This window comes from Equus przewalskii, chromosome 10 (assembly GCF_037783145.1).
Source record: "Equus przewalskii isolate Varuska chromosome 10, EquPr2, whole genome shotgun sequence".
In the NCBI taxonomy this organism is placed as follows: Eukaryota; Metazoa; Chordata; class Mammalia; order Perissodactyla; family Equidae; genus Equus; species Equus przewalskii.
Genome location: NC_091840.1, coordinates 61,097,149 through 61,120,944, shown reverse-complemented (window position 1 = coordinate 61,120,944; position 23,796 = coordinate 61,097,149). Strand labels below are relative to the sequence as shown.

Genomic DNA, 23,796 nt, shown 5'->3' with positions numbered 1-23,796 from the left:
CTTCATCACAAAAAAAACAACAAAAAGCTAGAGAGCCCAGCCTGGTGCGAGGCTGCCGGGCAGGTGGGGTAATGCAGCAACTCCGGGCGCCTCTGCCTGAGCTGGGCACCCAAGACCCACCCAGACCACATCACAGGAGCCTGGGAACACCCTCTTCTGTTGACATTCCTCTTAAAACCACACAGAGAAATCAACAATGTTACACTCACACCCCAATCCCTGTTTCTCAGAGCTGAAAACTGGAACTCAGAGCCAAGTCACTTGTCCAAAGTCACTGAGAAAGCAAGCAACAGACATAGAGCTGGACCCCGGGTGTCAGTCCACCCTCAGCCTCTCGTGCCCCATTCTGCTGTGTGTGTGCATGCATGTGTGTGTGACACTAGGGGTGTGGGGAACCCCTCACGGGCTCTTGGTGAATACAGTATCACAAAGAAAGACCCAGAAGAGGACCCATGAGTAGAAACCCCAGCACCACAAACTTGACAAATGTCCCAGGGACACTCGTGCACAGAAACACCAGAGTGGCGAGAGGGCCCCACAGCTGTGCAGTCTTTAAGGGCTTGATTTAAGAAATGTGGGACAGCCTCCTCAGCAGCGGTGTATAGGCCTGTGTGGCCCGTGCTCAGTGGGTGCACATGGGGGGATCAGATGAGAAATGGGATCCGAGAATTCGTTTTGCTAGAAGAGGCTTTAGCAAGCAAGGAGGCCGCCTCCCATTCTACAGGTCGGAGGGCTGAGGCTGAGACTCGTGCCGGCTCACAAAGCGAGTCATGGGCTGGGACGAGAGGGTGAGGACCACAGGACCATCGTCAGCCAACCCAAGCCTGGCCAATTGGGGTCCCAGGCATTGCTGGGGGGAGGCGTTAGAGCACACTACCTGGGCTGGACAGGGCGACACCAACACCGGAGACGGGAGCGAAGCACGCCAGCGGGCAGAGCACAGGCAGTGGAGAGCACAGACCCAGGGTCCCTGAGAGGCAGCGGAGCTGTCACGGCCCTGCTGGCCACGGCCTGCAGACACAGCCACGGCAGCCAGAGCTGGGCTGGGGGCTTTTAGAGAGGAGCGACCATGCGATCCGAGGGTGCGGCCCCACAGTCCCTGGGAGGGGCCTCCGGATGGAGCAGGACACCCCGTGCCCAGTCCCTGAAGCTCCGGGCACCTCAGGTTTCAGTGACATCCGGGAGGAGACCAGGGCGATGCCTGGCCCACATTCTCAGATGCCAAAAAAGCACTGACTAGAAGGACCAGTGGAGGGACAAAGACACAGGCCCGAGGGGGCTCTGGGGCCCCTTCAGCGGACGAGCATAGGAATCAGTACTACCCCGCAGTTGCTGCCAGCCGGCCTGTGCGAAGAGCGCTAATGAACTCACTTAATCCCCACAACAACATTATGACTATTATCCTCATTTTCCACATGACAGTCGGGCAGCCTGCTCCACCCTGTCAGGCTTCTGCTCCAGGCTGCCGCCCAGCCTGCTTCCTCAGACCCCGGAGCTCCAGCCACTCCCAACAGGAGCCCTGTGGACAGCATGGCCACACCCCCTCCTTCCTCATTCCCCTCAGTTACTTCCTGGATCCCCTCCCACTAAGCAGCCTGCAGGGGACCTTGTCTTGGCAGCTCACAGGCCTCGGCCCCACGCAGAGCCTCCCTCCAGATGTCCGTAGCACCGCGGGGCCTCTCCTCCCACCCCTCCCCTCCCACCCCTCCCCTCCTCCTCCTCTCCCCCTCTCCCTGACTATGCTCTTCCCCCCCCTCCTTCCTTCTCCCTCCGTACCTCCTCCCTGTCTTCATGGGGGTCCCTTGAGAGCCTGGCCACTTTCCCAGTGGCCCCAGCCAGAAGCCTGGTCTCCTTCCTCTCCTTCAGCCCCCTTATCCACTCCCTCACCAGGCCCTGTGTATTTTAGCCCCTGAGAAGCTATGTACCATCCCCTCACCCACAGCCACCCCCCTGTCCAGCCCACGCCTGTCTGAACACAGCAACAGGCTCCTGACTCCATGTGGTCCAACTGCCAAATGGCAGCTAAAGGGAATATTTAAAATCCTCCCATCCATCAGGGACCAGCTGAAGGCCACCATTTCCATGAAGCCCTTTTGGGATTTTGGAGTCTCTGGCCCTAGGCTTCTCCTGTTAGGACCAGAAGCCGCTTTCTCCCTTGTGTGAGAGTTGGTCTTGCCCAGGCCCCACACCTGGCCCTCCTCAGAGGCCAAGAAAGGCTGATGCAGCCTGGCACAGAGAAGGCATCTGGGATAGGCTCACTGACCAGACAAAAGGATGAAGGAATAAGCAGCCAAATAGAGGGATGGGTGAAGAGATGGATGGATCAATGAAAGAGGAAACAGATATATACAGAGGTGGGTGGTCAAGCATAAGGATGGATAAACAGGACTGGCAGATGGGTGGATGGCTGGTGACCAGAGAGATGGATGGGTTAGGTGGGTAGAAGATGATTGGATGGGTTGGGTGGATGAATAGGCGGATGGATGGGTGGGCAGGTAGATGAATACATAGATGGATGAATGGGTGGAGGGAAGGATGGATGGGTGGTTGGGTGAGTGGATGAAAGGCTGGTGGGGGTGAGTGAATGGTTGGGAGATAAGTGGATACACAGATGGAAAGATGGCTGGATGGGTTGGTAGGTGGGTAGATAGATAGATAGCAGATGAATGTGGAGATGTGTGGAACCAGTGGATAGATAATGGATGAATGAGAGGTCAAATAGGTTGGTGGATGGGTGAGTGGGTAGATAAAGAGATAGACAAGTGGGTGAGTGGGTGCACAGAGGAGTGTTTCGTTGAATGGATGACTAGATGGATAGGTGCACATCAGTGACCTCAATCTTACCTCTTGAATCCTATCTTCTAAGTAAGCTGAGCGGACAAGTGGCTGTCTTCAAGGCTGCATTAGCAGTGGCTGCCATTTCCCAGGCACCAGGCAGAGAGGAATCAGTCACTGGAAGCCCCTAAAGTTAACAGAGCAAAGCCAAGTTACTGTCGATGGTGTCCCTCTCTTCGGAGGGGCTCAGAAGTCAGAAATTTCCACAAAAACTCATATTTCTGCTTGGGCCCATGGGAGGCAGAGGGGATCTCCAGCCCACACCTCTGATGCCCTATACCTTTGCAGTAGGTGAGCCTGTCCTTAACCACCATTCGGGATCAGAGAAGGGCAGAACAGGACAGGTACCCAGAGAAAACAACAGCTGATAACAACCAAGTGCCTATGCACGCCAGACGCTGTGGTAGCTGTTTTACAGACGTCAACTCATGTCATCCTCACAACTCACGTAATCCACACAAGGTTGGAACTATTGCTGTTCCCATTCCAGAGAGGTAGGTAATGTGATAATTCTCCCAAGACCACAGAGGAACTCGGGCCCCCAGCCTGTGCTCCTAGCCACCACCTGCAGAGCCTTCCTGATGCCAACCACAGGACCCAGCTGTGGTTGGAGAAACAGATGCATGGATGGATGGATGGATGGATGGATGGATGGATGGATGGATTATGGATGAGTAGGTGGGTGTGTGGATGGATGGGTGGGTGGGTGGGTGGATGGATGATGCATGTGTAGATGGACAAATGATGGATGGATGGATGGGTGGATTATGGATGGATAGTTGGCTGGACGGGTGGGTGGATGGATGGATGATGGATGAGTAGATGGATGAATGATGGATGGATGGATGAGTGGGTGTGTGGATGGGTGGGTGGGTGGGTGGATTGATGATGGATGTATAGATGGACAAATGATGGACGGATGAATGGGTGGGTGGATTATGGATGGATAGTTGGCTGGACGGGTGGGTGGATGGATGGGTAACTGGGTGTGTGGATGGGTGAGTGGGTGGATGCATAGGTGAATGAATGGATAGATGAATGAGGTAGTTGGGTGAAGAGATGAGTAGATGGGCGGATGGATGCCTATATGGATGGGTGCACACTGGTAACTTGTCAGAGATTTGCCTTGGGCACACACACATCCTATGTGGTCCCTACAATCTCCAAGCCTCAGTTTTCCCATCTGTCAAAGGGGCCCCCTGCTTTCCTCTCCAGTGTGCTGTGAGGACCAGGAGAGAATGTGGTGGGAAGGGGCTCTGTGAATTCCCAGAGGCAAGCCAACTTGAGATCCTCTTCTCACTTCCCCTACCTCCCAGCCACTGGGGCCATGAAGCCCCACTCTTTCACAGCCCAGGCTGGCTGTAATCCACTGTCACACTGGCTTTTCTGGCTGGGATCAAGGAAACTGTTAGTGAGTCACCCCCATATCATAAGCCTCCTGGGGTAGGCAACAGCAGTGGGTTTAGAGGCACAAAGATGTGGGTTCAAGTCCCAGCTCTGCTTCTCACAAGCTGGGTGACCTTGGGTGAGTCACTTCCCCCCTCAGGGCCTCTGCTCACTCCGGCAGGGGATGGCCTGGTGGTACCTCTTCACGCTCCAGGCTCTCACCCCACAACTCCCAGTCCTCAATCTCCTGCTTCCTCGTCCCTCTTCACTCCCCGAGCAGCTCCCGCGAACCCTGCAACACCTCTCTCAGCCCTTCCACTCTCAAAACTGACAGGGAAATCGAGGCTCAGGGAGGCTCCCTCACAGACCCACACCACCCAGCTGGGAACCTCCACGGCCAGGACATCTCTGATCATCCGTCCTCCCCGTCGAGGGGGCCCACACTGTGCCTGCCCAGCCTGCTCAGTTCCCAGTGTTGGCTGTTCCAGCCTTCACAGCCCCACCTGCGGGGAGAGATGCTTCTCCCCAGTGGACAGACGGGGAAATTGAGGCTGAGAGAGGCTAAGCCACTTGCTCCAGGTCACCTGGAGCTGGAACTCTGAGCAGAGGCGGTGTCACAGGACAGTAGGGAGCAAAAGAAGGTTAGGGAGAAGGGGCAAGGCTAAGAGGGATGGACAGCCTGCCCCTCAACTTCCTGTTGCTCACTTGGCCTGCCGGCGGCTCTCCCAACCTCACTCCTGACTCCCTGTTGCCTGGAAAGTGCTTGCTGCAGACCCACAGATGCAGTCGGATTTGTTCTCACCCCTGAGGAAGGCAAAATTAGCTCCATTCTACACAGGGGGAAACTGAGGCTCAGAGCAGTGACTTGCTCAAGGTCACAAAGCCACTGGGTGAGTGGCAGCTGGGAGACAAAAACCCAGGACTCTGGCTGCCCTGCCCGGTGCGCCCCTGCCACCCTGCAGTGGCCGCAGCAGTCCACGAGGTGAGCTCAGCCCTCTGAGTTCACTAGACACTGCCTTGGCTCACGGGCACAGTCCTGATGGGGCAGGTTAGGGCAGGCAGGGTTTGCACATGACAGAGGGGTGGCCCCAGCCCAGACGGGCTGGCCTGGCCCTCAGTCTGCCAGCAAGCAAGGGCAGGGCCTGGGCCAACAGGAGGCTCCCTGATCCTCGGGCAACCGGGGGCGGGAGAAGGGGGCACGGCAAGCACTTCCCGTCCTGAGGCCCTGCTTCCTGCTCCTGCTGGCCTCCCCACCGATGTGCCCCAGGAAATTCATGTGGTGAGGGAGGTAGCCCTGGGTGCCAGGCCTGGCTCAGCGGGACTCCGGGAGGCAGCAGCTGTCATGACCATCGTCCCTTTGCAGCCCTCCCTGGAGGGGCCAGCGAGCCCCTAGTCCTGCACTTGAGGGCTGGTCACCCCCTGGCTCACTGCAGGCACTTCCCTGGGCCTTGGCCTCCTCATCTGCAAAATGGGTGGACCCCACCTACCTTAGGAGGCTGTGAAGAGGGTAAACCAAGGCCCTGTCCCCGTGTCTGGCACACAGCAGACCTGCGGTAGGTGCCAGGTACTCCCAGTGTCCTCAGAGGGGTTTTCCAGCTCGGACAACCAGCAAGGGCAGCTGAGAGCAGAAATGGGGATTCCCGACGGGATGGGAAGCTGGCGCATCCCAGACCCCGCCCCCCCCAGGGCCCGTGTGGTGCTTTCCGAATGCACCCAACAAGCAGCGAGGCAGGGGAACCCTGGGCTCCGCCCCCAGGGGCCCAGCTGCCCAGCTCCTCCATGTGGATGCCCCGGCCGGCAGGCGGTGTCAGTGAGTGCTGGCCACAGCAACCACAGGTGACCACGACCCTCAGGCCCCTCACACTCCTCGACCTGCAGACAGGGGTTGGGTGCACTGACCCCAAGGAGGGGTGGACATCTACCCTCTGAGCACTGAGGTGAAGCCAGGGCAGGAGGTTCTGGCCCCCAGGGTGGATGACAGGTCACGCCAGCCCGTAGGGAATGTTTCCAAGGGTATTTTTATCTTGAGAACATCCTTCTACAGGGGGCGGGGGCAGGAGGGAGACAGTGTGTCCTTGGCCCCAGGCCCCCGGGAGCAGCAGAGGACAGAAGCCCCTGGGTGCCCTGGGTCACAGTGGCCATCACAGACACAGGCCTATCCCTGCACTTTGTTGCATCCCAGAAACATGTGGGACCTGGAGGGTCTTGGGGTTTTCCTGGGGCTCCCAGCTCTGCTCCAACTTGCTGTATGACTTGGGACACATATCTGTCCGTCTCTGGTCCTCCCTCATGAATCAACCTTTCCTGAGGGCCTATTCAATGCTGGGCTCAGCTCGGCACCAGGGACTTGGAGAGGGACCAGCAAGCACCTGCCCATGTGGGGTGCCCTGCTGGGCAGGGGAGACAGGAGGAAACCAGCCACTACCAGAGGCTGGATCCAGCCCTGGTCAGAGCCCTCAGAGCCTCACCCTGGCGGGGGCAGGGACCTGCATAGAGGGAGTAGCAGAGCACAGTGAGGGCAGCCTGGGCCTGACTGCAGCACAGCACAGCGAGAGGAACTGAGAGGCCACAGATTGGGGTCTGCTCTGCACACACGGGGCCTTGGCACGGCCCTCCCCACCCCTGAGCCTCCCTGTGCCTGTCTGTAAACAAGGGGGCTGGTCCCGCCGGCCCCACAGTCCAGGATCCGAGGGATTCGGGGCTGAGGGCGTGTAGAAAGACGGGGGCACAGCTCCTCAGCCTCAGGACAGGGGGCAAGGTGCACTGAGCGCCTGCACACAGGTGCCGGGGCCAGGGCATTACAACGACAGGTGAAGAACCCGAGGCTCTGAGAGGCCCTGGATGTCACTGCCACGAGTTTGGACTTGGTCCCAAGGGTGACGGGGTGCTGAGGAAGCTCTGAAAGCATGAGTTCCAGAACAAAACGGCTCAGGTTCAAATCTTGCTTCTGTTCCTTCCTGTGTGACCCTGGGCAAGTCATGTAATCTCTCTGAGCCGGTTTTCTCACCTATAAGATGAGATTAATAATGGCATCTATCTCTTGGGGTCATGACTGGGTTTCAGCAAGTTAATCTATAGAGGTGACCCAGCTGGACATGTCCCGTCACCACAGCTCTGAGCCCCTGACTCACTCCGCAGAGGGTCAAAGGCCAAGGCGGGCCTCAGCCGGCGGCCCTCCATGGAGGAAGGAATGAGCAGATGGCCAGGATGGGGAGGAGCCGCCGGGCCGGCCCGGGACAGGGCTGCCCACTTCTACTACAAGCTTCAACTTACTTCCAGGCTCAGACAGTTCCAAAGCCCCAGCATGCGCACAGGAGGGCAAGGGCCTGCGAGAGAGTGACAGGAAACGGCTGGACAAGGAGGACCAGGAGAGAAAGGGCTGGAAAGTTTGCCAACATAAAAATATTTATGATGCTGTTTATCAAAACCCGTCGTGAGCAAAACAACAGGTAAACGACAAATGTTCGTCATGAAAGGGATTAATGTACTTCACTTGTAATGAGTTCTTACAAATCAACAAGAGAAAAGGACACAGTAGGAGCGCGCGGAGGGCCAGGGCTGGGCTCCCCCTGAGGGCCGCGTGATCCTCAGCAAGCACAGCTCAGGAAGGTCCAGACTGCAGAGCCTCAGTGTGGGCTGCCTCTGCCTTCCAGAACTCGAGGCGTCCTTCAACAAAGGATGCCTCCTCCATGAAGCCTTCAAAGACTTCCCTGGGTCCCCTCCTGCTCCTTGCCAAGTCCCCGGTACCTGTTCCTTGGACCCCTGGAACCAAGCGCCCAGCTTCTGCTGGGTGCCTGGCATTGCATCAGAGAATGTTCTGGGTGGGATGGCCCAAGCATCTTTGACAGAGGAGGAAATAAGGCACAGAGAGGAGCACAGCCGTGTCCGAGGCCACCAGTGTATGAGCCACAGAGCTCAGCCTAGCACCCAGGTGTCCTGCCTCTTGTCCCTCTGTGCTCCAGCCCCCTGCTCCGAGGAGCCTCCCAGGCCCACTTTGCCCCCATCAGGGGAAAGGCCCTACCCTGGGCTGCATTGCTGTCAGGGCTGGGCCAGCCCCGGCTGCAGTCCCCATGCCCGGACACTCCGGGGAGGCCCAGGGATAGTTGTTTCTTCAGCTTCCCTTTTTCTTTTCCTTCTTGTTTTATAAATTTGTCTTTATTTTGGGAATAGAAAATTCAGTGGGAGGGCCCGACAGGTTCTGAGGGCCACGGGGTCCACCTGGCATGGCGCAGGCTGAGCTCTGAGCTCAGGAGTCCAGGAAGCTGGGTGGGCTTTACAGAGAGCCCACTGCTCCAGCCGCGGACCCCTTATAGCCCAGGTCTGGGAGCCCCGAGGCCACAGGCCCTCGCTTGCTCCCGGAGTCGCGCTCAGCACTGTACTGCTCGCTCACTCAGCAGCGTCTCCCAGCCTCTACTGTGTGCAGACACAGGGCTCGGGGCCACAGTCCAGTGCAGCAAGACACACAAAAGCACACCGGGGAGGAGAAAACCTGGGCAGTTCTGGAGGCAGGGCCGGCACTCTCCTGGAGGTCAGAGAAGACCTCTCTCAGGAGGTGACATCTGACCTGAGATCTGCATAAGGAGAGAATGTGGGAACAGTGTTCCTGGAAGTGGAAACAGCAAGGAGAAAGGCCCTGAGGCTGGAATGCTAATCCACGTGTTCAAGAAACTGGAGGGAGCGCAGCGGGGCTGGAGATGAGCGTGCCAGGTAGAGGGGAGAGGAGAGGAGAGGAGAGGGGACATGGACAGCTCAGAAAGAGTTGGCTAAGGACACACAGTCAGGTGGGCAGATGGGAGCACCTGCCCCCCCTTCCTCATCTACCATTGGCAATAATAATCCGCATCCCAGAAATGGCGCTCACAGGAAACGCTTCCGCCTCCTCACCCGCTGCCTGCCAGGCCCTCTCCCCTCCACTCCACTCCAGGACCCCGCCTGTGCTTCCCAGTCCTGGGCCATACCATGCCGGGTGGCAACTGCCCATCCCTCCCAGACCCTCCCGTTGGGCCAGGGGCCCTGAGGCCAGGGCCTGGTCTGCCCGGAGCAGAGGGCCAGGTTCCGGAGGCTGTGGCGTGGGGGACTGGGCTTCCCCTATTAACTGCTCACACCAGTGCAGCCCTGCAGGGAGGGGGCGCAGCTGTCCTAACAGTCTCCTCCGAGCTCTGGACCAGCCCACAGGGCACGGAATGTCAGCTTTTTGCCAGGCCAGCAGTGGGGCTCCAGGCCAACCCTCAGGGTATCAGCTGGTGGGGGGGGGGGGGGAGGGGCCTCCTCCCACCCTTAACATCCTGCTAGGAGACAGTACAATGCCTGCCATGGGTGTCTCACCCAGAACAGCCAGGAGGATGGGCCTGGGGGTGTGAATGACCCTTCACTCCACCAGGGCTGGGAAACCGAAGCACAGGCCACAGTGGGGAGGACTGTATTGGTCCCCAGACCCCCATGGGGCTGCCCAAGGAGACTGGGAGCAGAACCAGGGAACCTGGGGGCACACAGAGGGGCCTGGCAGGCTGTGTGGTCCCTGCCGCGATGCAGCGTGTCCCAGGAGGTCCTGTGTGGGGCCCAGGGATGGAATCCAGGGCTCTGTGAACTTGGCGGGGTTAACACCTGAACGTACCCTCTTTTCTCTCTGCAAAATGCACGGTTCCCTCTGCGCTGAAGGGAGGCAGCAAAGCCTCCAGCTGGGTGCTCAGTACACCCGGCACTGGCGCCTGGGTGAGGCCGGACAGCGAAGGTGCGATTAAGCAACCACACGCTAATTATGGCATCACACTGTGAAATGAGCCTTCCGTAAGCATTGCACTTTCCAGGTTTCCTTTGTACCTGGGTTCTCTCATGCATTCAGAAACGTTATCCTGACCAAGTGGACATCAAAGGCGTCCCCAGTCAGCCAGGTAGGGACCAGACAGCGCCAGGGGCCAGAGGAGGCGCTCACACAAAGACAAGTGTACGAGGCATGAAGTTGGCAATGCCACAGCTCATGCCTCACACACAGCAGGGTGCACACCGTGACACGTGCTACTTCAGCTCATGCTATCGTTCCTTTTGATGGAGGCAAGAGACTGAGGCTCAGAGAGGGTGAGCACCTTGCCCAGGGCCACACAGCAGGTCCACAGCAGAGCTGGGTGGGAATCCAAGGCTCCCAGAACTGTGGAACGAAGACTCAGAACTCGACCGTGCACTGTGGCCATGGTCTCTCCAGGTGGCTCAGGACCACCTCCTACTGGAAGCCTCCCCGGCTGGTGGCTCCCATCTGCCTCCCCTCACGGCTCACTGGCGCTGTGGGAGGCAGCAGCTGCCAAGAACCCAGGGCTGGTGGGGCAGCGGCCTGGTGTCTAGACTCTGTTCGGCCCCTGCTGTGCTGTGTGACCTTGAGCCACTGGCCCCCTCTGAGCCTGTGCGCAGGAGAATGAGGTAGATTTGGAGGCATTTGTTCTGGAGCAGGGGATGTGACTAGCAGGTCCCTGCCTCAAGAGCAAGTGGGGTGGCCACTGAGAGCCCCAGGGCTAGCTTTCTCATGCCTGGAGCTTTTATTTAGCACCTGCGGTGTGCATCTTCAACAACCCTATGAGACAATGCATGGGTCTCTCCCTGCCCCAAGAGAAAAAAACAGGGTCAGAGAGAGAATCCAGCACCCAGAGCACCCGGCCAGTGCCCGGGGCTGCCCCTCCTCGGCTCTGCATCCTGGAGAGGTTGTGTGCACCTGGTGGCTGGGGCACGCGGCCAGAAGCTGGGAGAACAAAGCCAGCAGGGGAGGTGTTGGGGTGGGCCTGTGGATCCCCCTGGCCTGGTCCCGGCCCTGCCTCTACCTCTAAGGCAGGCCTGTTTCCAGATCCGTAGAAGGGACCTGACTCTGCTACACCTGGTGGGATCATGCAAAGGGCCCAGGTCAGGGTCCAGCAGACAACAGGGGCTCGTGTGTGCACACAGCCTTACAGAGATACACGGCCTGGGGCACGGGTGCATTTTATTCTAGGAACATCAAGGTGTGTATGCACCAGACCCAATTTCTGTTTCCCCGGAAACAGTCAAGGATTTCGGAGCAGGTCATTTATTTGGGAGGTGACTCTGGGGACCAGGGAAGGATGGCAGCCAGCAATGGGTCACCACCATGGGCACGTGGGCTCCAGCCCACTGCTGCCTAGAATGCTCACCTCAATTATCCTCCGGAGGGGCAAGGAAGCCCCTGGAGTTGCCCCTGGTGCTGTGGGAGGCAGGGGCTGTAGGAGCCTGGTGTCCAGACGCTGTCATCCACTGAGGACAGCAGGGCAGAGGCGAGACGGGTTAATCCCCACAGCTGCCCACTCAGATGCTCCGGCAGCCAGAGGAGGCGCTCTTGCAGAGGCCAGGGGGCAAGGATGAAGCTGGGAGCCCCCACAACTCACGCCTCACACACAGCAGTGCTTGTCTTCGTGTGCACTGCCTGTGCACGCCCCTGGGCCTTGGCAGGAGCAGACTGGCACATGTGCAGTCTACTGCATGTGTGGTGTGCACACAGACATGGGCCTGTGTCCTCACAATGATAGATCTGTGCCTAGATTTGTGCCAGGGCCGGACACTCTGGGGTGGTCTCTGCATATCTGCTCTCGCACACGTGTATGCGTATGTTCAAAATTTGTGTATACACACGTGTGTACAAGGCACAGCACACACATTCACATGTGTCCAGGCTATGTGCGTGTGCAGGCACCGTGGTCCCTTGCTCAACCCTGGCAGTGGCCATGGGGTGGCGGAGATGGTCTGGTCACCTTGGCAACGGGGCAGGAGCTGGCTAAGCTGGGACAGCCTTGGTTCAAAGGCAAAAAAAACAAAAACCCCAAACCACTGAACACAAAGAGGCTGGGAAAAGCAACTGAGCCGGGCGGCGGGGAGGGGCGGGCTCATCCCAGGCTCTGCGCACAGCTCCCCAGGGGCCAGGGACAGGTCTGAGGCCAGGATAAGGCCCAGCCAGGTGGCAGTCCCGTGTGGGACCCCTTTGAAGTGCTGGGGGGCCCACCCAGGGGGCAGCAAGCAGGGATGAGGTGGCCCCACCCAGTCCCACCGACTCCACAGGACAGAGGAGAGCTCACTTCCAGACTCACTGCGCCCCAGCAGGGGGCGCCCCAGACACCAGGCACTTTGCAAACCAGGGACGCTGGGCTGTGCCTGTGCAGAAGTGGCCCTCGCTGGACAATTAGCGCGCTAATTGCACTCGCTGCCCCGTGGCCAGTGCATTAGCCCCGACCGTTCGATGATTTATTCATGAGCTCCCTCCCCTCCCCACGCGCGTCAGCCTGCTGCCTGTGCTGGGGGAGGGGGGGGGCGGGCCAGCTCAGACGCTTCCTTGTCTTTCCTGGAGAAGACTGCGTGCTGTTTATATTTCATCAGAGTGCACAGGGCTCAAACCGCCGGTGACTCGCTCTCCGAAGGCGACAGGGAGCTGACACCGCCCAGGCAGCATCTGGGAAGTGGGCTCTGCTCTCAGGCAAAAGGAGTCTGAGGTCTCTCGCCCTCTTCCAGGGTGGCCCTCACTTGAGAGCCTGTGGCAGGACCACCACTCACACTTACAGGGGCTTCACCATGACCGCCTCACTGTGTCCTGAGAAAGCCCACAGGACAGAGTCTACTAATATCCCCACCTGACAGATCAGGAAACTGAGGCTCAGAGAGAAGAAATGACTTACCCAAGGCCACACAGCCTATCAGAGGCAAAGCTGGACACTAAGCCCGGGCAGGAAGCTCCAGAAGCTGTGCCTTCACTGTGCAGCATTTGGCCTGTGGAGGCCCAGAGCAGCCCTATGATGTGCACACTGTTATGATCCCTGTTTTACAGATGAGGAAACTAAGGCTCAGAGAGGTAAAGTGACTTGCCCAGGGTCACACAGCCAGGAATCGAAGCAGACAGGTGACCTTGACTGATAATGTGTTCCAATCCGTGCCTTGGGCGAGCCCCCGATGTGTCCAGGGAGCACCCCAGGGAGATGAAATGGCTCCACGCAGTCAGTCCCCACTGCTCCCTGAAGCCGAAGCCACATGGGGTCCTTCACCTGTCAGGGTGGCCCTGCCTCAACGCCCAGTCCCACCTTCCAGACACTGAGGGGGGTCCAGCTTGGCTGACTCTAGGGGCTTCAAAGACCCAGCTGTCAGCACAGTGACAAGTGGGAAGGGCCCTGGGATCGCGGTGCTGGCCTCTCGTCATCACCCTCACAGAGAAGGGGCGCCTGGCCCGGCCACGTCAACACTGGACTGGGGAATTCTGGGACCCTACCCACCCACTGGGCACCCCCCACCGCTGGCTTCTTCTGAGACCTGGGAATGGAGCTGGCTAGAGTGGCAGGCTGGCCCGCTAGGCCTTAGTGTCCTCATGGGTGAGGTGGGGGCTGACAGCCTCTCCCAGGGTTGGGACCAGCATTCGAGGACTCAGCGCCCAGACGTGGCCACCGGGGTGGCCTCACGCCGTCCGCACAGCACACACAGCGCACCTGCCTCAACATGGAACTGCAGGGCTCTGCCGGGGGCCAGTTCTGAGTTCAAGTGCCGACTCTGTAACTCCCTGGTGTGTATCTCAGGCAGCCGGTTGCCCCTCTCTGAGTCTCGACGTCCCTGCCTGTCGGCTGGGGACGTCATGGCTCCCCCAGAGCAGTGGTGGACAGAAGGAGCCCAGGGGCAGCACTGAGCTCCGGCCTCAGCACGCACTAGAGAGCCGACCAGCCTCTCGCCCGCTGCCGACTCCAAGGCCTGGGCAGCGGCACCTCTGAGCGACCCCCAGGCCCCTTGCTTGCCGGACGGGGGCTCAGAGATGGCTGGTGGCGCCTGGGCCACACAGGAGGGCAGGCACCAGCCAAGAGCAGCCCCGCCACTCACCCTGGCACAGCTGAAGCGGAAACACCATTCCCTGCTCCCGGGTCGGTCCATGGGGTCCTTCCAGAGCACCGCCCCGTTCAGACACGGCGAGACCTGGGGCAGGTCACTTCACCCTTCTGGGCCTCAGTTTCCCCATCTGTGACATGGGGCAGCAAGCTGTGGTTCCTGTGCGGGTTCGCCAGCTCACGTGGAGCTCGGGGCCGCGCCCGGCAGACACGCTCGCTCCCGGGAGGCACAGCAGCAGGGGTGCTTCCGCGCAGGGCTGGGCTCCCGCACCGACCACTGTGGGTGTCTGCGCCCTCTGTCCAGGCCAGCCAGCCCCAGGGGTCCTCAGGTACTGCCAGGTGCCCCTTTCCCACGGCCCCCGCGGGGCCTGGAAAAAGTTGCTCTTTCCAGGAAAATGAACCCACGTTTCTTAGGGTTCACCTCTGGGCACACTGGACCCCCGGCAGCCCCTCCACACCTGTGCCCAGGATGTTCCCCTGCAAGGCACCCAGCTCCTGGCTGACCCCTGGCTTGTCCTTGAGGGCCCCAACCCTCTGCGGCCCCTGGGTTTCTCTCTGTCACAGCCCGGACCCCACTAGGCTCCCCCAGTCCTGGCCTCGAGTGCTGAGCTGCTAGTCCTGACTCATCTCTGGAATCCCCCAGCACAGGGCCAGGCATAGGCTCGGCTCCCTGTCTGTGTGCAGAACCACCACACATCAGGCTGGGACCCACTACTCGGCCTGGGTTCTCACTTAAGCCTCACAAGAGTCCTACAAGGTAGATATTATAATTTTACAGAGGAGGAAACTGAGACACAGGGAGGTGGCCTTTGAACATTGGAGACTTCATGTGGGCTGCAGCCTGGACCCTGACCCCCCTGTCTGCTGGAGCCAGTGGGGTGGCAGGAGAGGCCAGCCCTAGTGACCAGTAGCACCCTGCAGTAAGGATGGTCCCCTCAACCCTCAGGGATGCCCCCTAACCCTGAGCTTGGAGAAGCCACGTTCTACTGGCCATGGCCCACATGAGGGGTCCTCAGTGCTCACTGTGGGGCCAGAAGGCAGAGGAATGGGGCGTGGGAGCTGGCATCAGGTTCACGGACTGAATTGTGCAGTCCAGGCCTCTGCGGTCTCATCCGTAACATGGGTCCTGGGGTCTAAGTGAGACAAGCCCGGTGCCCAGGGCAGAGCTGGCATCAGCAATCGGTTGTGGAAGGAAAGGGTGGAGGGGCCCTCACGGCCCAGGGCCCGCCAGCCTCCCTCTGCTCAGGCCTCCACTCTGTGCGGGCAGGGGTCCGAGGTCCCCAGGAGGCATTAAAGGGCCGGTCAGCAGACAGGGTTGGCCCCATGAGCAAGACAGAAAAGGCACCCAAGAGCCGGCACCAAGGCAAGAGCCGCACGGGCCGCGTGGGGCGGGGTGAGCAGCTGGCGAGTGGCGCTGACTGGGCCCCCAGCAGGCTTCTGAGGGCTGCCCCTCCCGCCAGAGCCGGACCCCTAGACGGGGGCCCAGAGGAGAAGCTGAGGCCTCAGAAAGTCCCTAAACCACTCTGAGCTTCACATCCTCACCCGCACACGGCTGACGAGCGCGCCACACCTCCCAGGCCTGTCTTGCAAAGGCACTGTGTCAACACCCAGACAACTCTGCAGTGGCACAGGCTCCCGGGAAACACCCCTTCCCGAGACCCAGGCACCTGCAGTCGCCCTCCAGTCGGGAAGCAGGGGGCGACAGGTGAGCGAGATGCAGGGAGCGGCGGCAGTGAACGCACGAGGGACAACAAAAGACACAGAGACGTAGAATCCAGCCCTGCCTGGCAGCAGCCTCAGCTGCCCCCGGAGAGAGGTGGCCGGAGCGCCTGAGGCTCAGCGCACAGAGCAGGGGAGTGGGACCCAAAGCCACATCCTCACTCCCCCGCAATGCCCTCCCCCACCAACACCTGTGGGTCACAGTCATTTCACGGGCCACAGCACACACGCCCCTCACACCTGCTTACAAACTCAGACACAAACCCTCCACACAGTCAGGGCCCCTGCATGGCCACAGCACACACAGACCCACAGTGACTGTGTCTCAATCGCCCACACCCGCCTCCAGACCTCCCATCTCCACAGTCCACAGCAGTGTACACTGCCCCAAAGCTTACCCATCACCATGAGCCACACCCGTCTACACCGCCTGCCATTCAGACAGCCTGGCCCCATCTACATGGCTGGTCTCAGGCCCCACCCTCTGAACCCGCTTGCCTGGGCTCTGCTGCCTGAGGATGCCGGGTTGTGAGGAGAGGCAAATAGAGAGGAGGGTGGAGTCCATGAAACCCCACACTCCCACCGCACCAGCACCCGCAGGCCTGGGGAGCCAGGTGGCTTGGACCCTCTCCAAATCCAGTCGCCAGGAGCAGGCCTGGTGGGGGGCTCCTGCCGGCTCCTCAGCGCTGACAGGCTGATTAGGGGTGGCCATCAGCCGGGCCCGCGCCTCCTGCCTCGAGCAGCTGCAGCCGGGGCGGGGGTCACAGAGGGAGGGGGCCACTGTTGGGAGAGAGTGTCTGTCCCCTGCCTGCCCTTCCATCCCCAGTGCAGCGGGCAGACCCACGCTTTTCTGGGGAGCACCTCCCCACAGGACCGGGCGCTGCTGGACACATACATGTGTGTCCACGACCCCAACTGACCCCATGCTGAGCACCTGCTATGTGCTGGGTCTGCGGGACCCTGGACGCACGGTTCCACTGGGACCCCCACAGGCAGCTTATTATGCCCATTGTACACCAGGGACCCTGAGGCTCAGAAGAGACGAGAGGGGAGCCGCTTCCAGAAGCCCCCGCGCTGGCCGCACACCTGGCGCTCTGCACAAACCACCTTGGCTCACGGCGACTGATTTCCAGGAGGCACAAGAAGGAGATCTTACCCCATGTGCAGCCTGAGAGACCAGCCAGCTCTTCGCAGCACTCGGAGGACCACAGCACCCACCAGGGGGTGGGGAAGCAGTGTTCGCTGTCCTAAGGAAGAAATAGCAATACCAGATGCCGCGCGGCCCCGGGCCCTACACACGGCCCCTCCCTGCTCACGCTGTTCTGTTCTCCTTGCTGTTCCTTGAATCCAGCGAGCACTGTCCACCTCTGGCCTCTCCCCGGCCCTCTCCCCTCAGACGGCCTCCTGGCTGCTCCCTGACGCCACGCAGGCCTCTGCTCAGACGTCCCCCTTTCCTCTCACACACCCCATGGTCACTTGTCCATGAGACTGAGGAATCCACCCTCAGTCTTCACTGACATGTGAGGGCAGGAATTCCTTTTTCATTTTTGTTTTTTTCCAAGACTATTTTTTAGAGCGGTTTGAGGCTTACAATAAAACTGAGAGGAAGGCACAGAGATTCCCCGTACACCCCCCACCCCACAATCACAGCCTCCTCCACCGTCAACATCCCCCACCAGGCTGGGACGCTTGTTACAATCAACGAGCCTACATCGACACGTCACGACCACCCAAAGTCCACAGTTGACATTAGGGCTCACTCTCGGTGTTGTACATTCTGTGGGTTCGGATGAACATATAATGACATGTGTCCACCATTACAGTATCATACAGAGTAGTTTCGCTGCCCTAAAAGTTCTCTGTGCTCTGCCCGTTCACCCTTCCCCCCTACCCCAACCCCTGCAACCCCTGACCTTTTCACTGTCTCCACAGCCCTGCCTTTTCCAGAATGTCATATGGTTGGAATCATACAGTGCTGTACCTTATTCAGACTGGCTCCTTTCACTTAGTAATGTTCATTTAAGATTCCTCCATGTCTTCTCATAGCTTGATAGCTCATTTCTTTTTGGTGCTGAATAACATTCCATCGACAGGACGCACCACAGTTTATCTATCCATTGAGCTACTAAGGAAGATCACGGTTGCTTCCAAGTTTTGGCAATCATGAATAAAACTGCTGTAAACATCTCTGTGCAGGGTTTTGTGTGAATATGTTTTGATCATTTATGTAAATACCACAGGGTGTGATTGCTGGATCGTATGGTAAGAGTATGTTTAGTTTTGTAGGAAACCGCCAAGCTGTCTTCCCAAGTGGCTGCACCATCCTGCATCCCCAGCAGCAACGAATGAGAGTTCCTGTCGCTCCACATCCTCATCGGCATTTGCTGTTGTCAGTGTCCTAGATTTTGGCCATTCTGTTAGCTGCGTAGCAGTATGTCATTGTTCTAATTTTCAATTCCCTAATCACGTAAGATGTCGAGTATCCTTTCATAGGCTTATTTGCCATCTGTATGTCTTCTTTGCTGAGGTGTCTGTTCAGGTCTTTGGCCCATTTTTTAATCAAGCTGTCCATTTTCTTATTGTTGAGTTTTAAGAACTCTTTGTATATCTTGGATAATAGTTCTCTATCAGTTACGTCTTTTGCAAATATTTTCTCTCCGTCAGTGGATTGTCTTCTCATTCTCTTAGCATTGTCTTTCACAGGGCAGAAGTTTTTAATTTTAATGAAATCTAGTTGATCAATTCTTTCTTTCATGGATAGTGCCTCTGGTGTTGTACCTAAAAAGTCACTGCCATACCCAAGGTCATCTAGGTTTTCTCCTACGTTATCTTCTAGGAGTTTTATAGTTCTGCATTTTACATTTAGGTCTGGGATCCATTTTGAGTTAATTTTTGTGAAAGTTGTAAAGTCTGTATCCAGATTCATGTTTCACATATCAATGCCCAGTTGTGCCAGCACCATTTGTTGAAGAGACTGTCTCTGCTCCTTTCTCAAAGACCAGTTGACGATACTTACGTGGCTCTATTTCTGTGCTATTCTATTCCACCGATCTATTTGTCTGTTCTTCCCCCAATATCCCGCTGTGGCAATTACTGGAGCTTTACAGTATGTCTTGAAGTCAGGTGGCGTTGGCCCTCCGACTTCGTTCTTCTCCTTCAGTGCCGTGTGGGCTGATCTGGGTCTTCTGCCTCTCCATAGAAACTTCAGAGTCAGTTTGTCAATACCCACCAAATAACTTGCCGGGATTTTAACTGAGATTGCATTGACTCTCTCGATTAAGTTGGGAAGGACTGACACCTTGATAGTATGGAGTCTTCCTGTCCATAAACATGGAGTCGCTCTCCATTTCTTTAGTTCTTTGATTGCATTCATCTGAGTTTTGTAGTTTTCTTCATACAGATTTTACATATACTTTGTTGGATTTATACCTAAGTATTTCATTTTTGGAGGTGCTAATGTAAATGGTATTGTGTTTTTAATTTCAAATTCCACTTGTTCATTGCTGGTATATGGAAAAATGACTGACTTTTGTACATTAACCTTGTGTCCTGCAACCTTGCTATAATAACTCATTAGTTCCAGGAGATTTCTGGTTGATTCTTTCAGATTTTCTACATAGACAATCACGTCATCTGCAAACAAAGACAATTTACATCTTCCTTACCAATCTGTACACCTTTTATTTCCTTTTCTTGCCTTATTGCATTAGCTAGGACTTCCAGTATGATGTTGAAAAGGAGTGGTGCAAGGAGACATCCTTGCCTAGTTACTGATTTGGGGGAAAGCAGAGGCTCTCACCACTAAGTACGATGTCAGGTCTAGGATTTTTGTAGATATCTTTTTCAAGTTGAGAACATTTCCCTCTATTCCTACTTTACTGAGAAGTTTTATTATAAGTGGGTGCTGGCAGGCCTTTGTTTTGACCCCTAGAATATCCTGGTGCTCGGAGAAAGTGCCAGCCCATGGTGGGCCCTCAGGGATCACCTTCAGAAGAAACAGGTGCAAGGCATAGAGAACTGTCTAGCAGAAATAGGGAGGCTTGCCACAGTGATGGCTTTGGGTAGGCGAGAGGGGAGGAGGCCCAGCGGACAAGGGAGATAACAATCCATCCATAGGAGGGTGGAAGGCATGGTAAGGCGTACAGGTGCTGTGGGGTGGGTAGCTGTGGTGGAAGCGAATGAAAATTCCCTTTTTTGCTTTTCTCACTGTCAGGACCTTGGAGGGGAGGGCAGGGCCCCAGGACGAAGGGGGCAGGTCCTGGAACAGAGCGGGAAGAGGTGGGTCTGGAACCAGCCTCCCAAGCTTGGAAGCGGGGCCTAGAGTGACAGGGGTCCATGAGGCCACTCAGCCACCCTGAGAGGCAGAGGGCTGCAACTGGACTCAGGGGGTCATGTCCTTTGAGTCTCGCTCCTCGCATGTCCAAGAGGGCCAGGGTGGGCTCAAGAGGCAGGCCAGCAGGGGACCTCTCTGCCTTGATGCCTGCCCAGGGCCACAGGGACAGCTCTGAAGGTCTCCCTTGGGTCCCCGCTGGCTGGACATTCATCTGGGAGGCAGTGGTGCCACAGCAGCCTCCCGTGGGGTCAGGAGTCAGAACCCCCTCCCCTGGGCTACCTTCTCTGCTCCGCCACCCCCAGCACCCCTGCGCCCCGCAGAGACTTCTACTCAGGCCACGTGAATTCATTTAACTTTGGTCCAAAGTTAAGTGGATAAGTGAATGAACGAATAAGTGTTTGACAGCTCTGTTGTCTCTACAAAGCTGCCACCATCACATCCTGGGGCATCAGACAACATTCACGGACAGGCTCACGGACACCCCAACATGCCCACCCCCCACATCCACAGAAGTGCAGAACTCAGCCATGAGCGGGGTGGGAGCTCCCAGGACTTGGGGCCGGGGGAGAGACTCAAGCCCCACCGCTACCTAAGAAATGGAAAAAGCGGGCATGGTCCCCACCCCGAGAGCTTTAGCAGGGCCTTGGCCTAAATCTTTCCCCTGCATGAGCCTCCCAGCACACAGTAGGTGCACAAACAATGATCTGTCTTTCCATCCTCGTCTTGAGGGGGTAAGAATGAGGAAGAACGGACCAGCCCCATGTTCTGTGGCCAAGGTCACAGTATGAAGGGCCGCAGATCCTTCAGTGTGGGTGTCAGCTCCGCCAGCCCCTTCCCCTCTTGGGGCCTCAGTCTCTCCACCTGTAAAATGGACAGGACTCTGAGAACCCTCCGTCACCTGGAATCCTGAAGTAGTTCTAACTCCGGGCACACACAGTCACAGCTTAAACAGGGGAGACTTAGCCCCATTTCTCAGAGTAGGGAAGTGAGGCTCAGAGAGGTGAGGCTGCTCACCTCGAGCCACATACGAGAGGCAGGGGGCGGCCCCCTTAACTCCAGGCCAACCTGGCTCGTGCCCAACACTGCATCTCCCAGACCCTCGGCCCAGGGGGCCGCCACCTCCCTCCAGGGAGAACCTGGCAGGGCCTTGGTACACTTACAGAACTTCGTGCCTTTGGGGAGAAATTCCCCATTCATGGGGCTTCTCAGTCTGAGTTCAAATGCGGCTTGGCCCCCTGCCCCGCTCCGTGCCTCACCTCGGAAGCCCTGCTCCTTGCCGGGCCAGGACGTCTCGAGAATTAAATGGGATAATGTTCGGGAAAGCGCTCAGCACAGCGCCTGGCACCAGAGGACACCACGTAAACAGTCATTTCATTATTATTTTTGGGCGCCAAGTCTCGGCAAAACGTCACGCCACTTCCTGAGAAATTAAGGCACCCGGTGACCCCGCAGGCTGCTGAATCCACCGCCAGGGCTGCACTGTGCTGAGGCCCCTAAAACACTGAGAGCCGCCAGGAGCCGAGGGGGCAGGACACGCGGGCTTCCGCCCCGCGGCCTCAGCCCGGGCACCACGCTCATAGGTGTGCTGGCCGCCTCCAGAGGGACATGGCCTGGGGCCAGGGCATGAACCCAGCGCCCCCTCCGGCGGCAGGAGCTCTCAGGGAAGCGGGGGCTGGGGAGCCCCGGGCCCCGGCACAGACTGCGGGCTCCAGGAGGGGACAGGCGGTCCGGCGGCCTCTCTGAGCCTCGGTTCTGGAGGCTGGAAATGAGGCCACTGCTCCCGGAACCTGGGCTTCGCCATGAAGACCCACTAGCATGAGAAAGGGCCCTGCGTGCGGCAGGGGCAACCCGCCGCCTCCCGAGACGCCCCGGGGGAAGGAGGCTCAGGGGAGTGGCCTCTGCACGAGAGCCACAGCAAGGTGTCTAACGCGAAGAGAGGCTCCCCTCCGGCTCCAGGATGAGAGAAACACGGGGAAGCCGCTGAAGGGCAGGCACCACCCTCCTCGGCCAGGACGGCGGGCCTGGGTGATGGGCCACACGGGTGGGACTCGGGAGGTGTAACCCCGCCAAGGAAAGGGGCAGGAACAACCCTGCCCCAGGAGGGCGCAGCAGTGACAGCTCTCAAAGTCACAAAGCCACAGGCCCTCCAACCCAGCAGGGCCGTTTCCAGAACTTTGTGCTTGGATGGGCCAAGGATAAGGCCATGTCTCTGGTGTTCACAGCAGCATTACGGGCAATAACCGCCAGCAGTTGGAGACCTCAAAGTGCACCAGATGAGGCAAGCTGACCAAAGAGAAATTCAGCCTCAGGCAGGAAATACCAGTTAGATTTTAAAACCATTTTGCAGATTGAGGTACTAATAAAAGGTGTCGTCCACCACACCCTCCCCGACCCAGGCTGAGTGTCGCCTCTCATAGCTCCCAACAGCTCGGATCCAGGGTAAGGACCATGAATAGCTCCATTTTGCAGATGAGCAAACTGAGACACAGAACAATCAGGTAATCTGCCAAAAGACACACCATTGGTCAGTAGCAGAGACCAAGCATGTAACCCCAACACTACGTGTCTCCTAGGTACATTGCTAAAAAAGAGTATTTTTCTTAAAAAAGAAAAAGTGAAGACACAAGGCAGCATACCCGGATTGGTCATGACCACGGTCCAGGCTGACCAGGCATGGTGGTTGAATGATGGCCCCTCTAAAGAAATGTGTCCACCTAGAACCTGTGAATGTGACCTTATTTAGAGAAAGGATCTTTGCAGATTTAATTAAGGATCTGGAGATGGATCATCCTAGATTGGGATGCGCCCTGAATCCAATGGCAAGCATCCTTATAAAAGAAGAAGAAAGAAGACCTAGGGAGAAGGCCATGTGAAGACAGAGGCAGAGATTGGAGGATGCGTCTAGAACCCTGCTCCGAGCCCTGGGGCAGCCACAGAAGCCAGAGGCAACCACTTTCTCCAGAGCCTCAGCAGGAGGCAACTCTGCCAACATCTTGACTTCAGACTTTCGGCCTCAGAACTGGGAGAAAATAAACCTATGTTGTTTCAGGCCCCCAGTTTGTGGCACTTTGTTACGGCAGTCACACGAAACTAATACAGGGTTGCCTTGCTCCCCACTTTCCCGCCCCTGTTTTCTTTTCTGGACCCGGCTGGCTGATTGTCCTGCCAGACGTCTGTGCCCGTGCTCCTTGGACACCCCAGACACAGAGTCAGGATTGGTTCAACCCATTTTCCTAGTGTTCTCATTTTGCAAGGTATGGGGCCCAGCTCCCCATCCACTCCCGGTCCACCTGTGCTTGACCTGCGGGGGAGTGGAGGAACCCAACAACCCCCCCAGCCACAGCTGGTCCTGAGACCCCCAGGAGGGCAGCTGGGTCAGGATAGGGCCCAGAGCCTGGTCGCCTGGCCCTGGGGCTTCAGGGCCAGGCATCTGCTGTGGGCTTGGGGCCAGCCCCGTGGTGCCCCTGAGGCTGTGGCTAGGAGGGCCGGGAGGAGAAAGGAAGAGGCCAGCCAGGGTCTCCTCTGTTACAAAGCCCCCAGGGAGGGGCTGGGCCACTCTGTGGCTGCCCCCAGGGACTTCTGGGCACCCCCCTGCAGTGGTCCTGAGGCTCTGGAGACCCCGGAGGGGCCTGGCTGCCCTGGCCGGGCAGGTGCTGGCGACAGCTTGAGGCACAGCAG

General features: G+C 57.9%; 1 protein-coding gene across 6 annotated transcripts in view; it reads right to left on the bottom strand.

The window, feature by feature from the left end:
- KCNJ12 (potassium inwardly rectifying channel subfamily J member 12) overlaps positions 1 to 23,796 on the bottom strand; it is a 56,515-nt gene that overhangs the window by 7,657 nt on the left and 25,062 nt on the right. For 3 of the 6 annotated variants that reach the window (XM_070561213.1, XM_008538319.2, XM_070561212.1), the window contains exon 2: positions 2,845 to 2,962. The exons of 1 other annotated variant lie outside the window; for it this stretch is intronic. The gene's annotated coding sequence lies outside the window, so the exon portion shown is untranslated. Of the gene's footprint in view, positions 1 to 877; positions 1,480 to 2,844; positions 2,963 to 5,708; positions 5,913 to 23,796 lie in introns of those variants that run through there. 2 more of the 6 variants (XM_008538320.2, XM_008538321.2) reach the window with 2 other exon arrangements.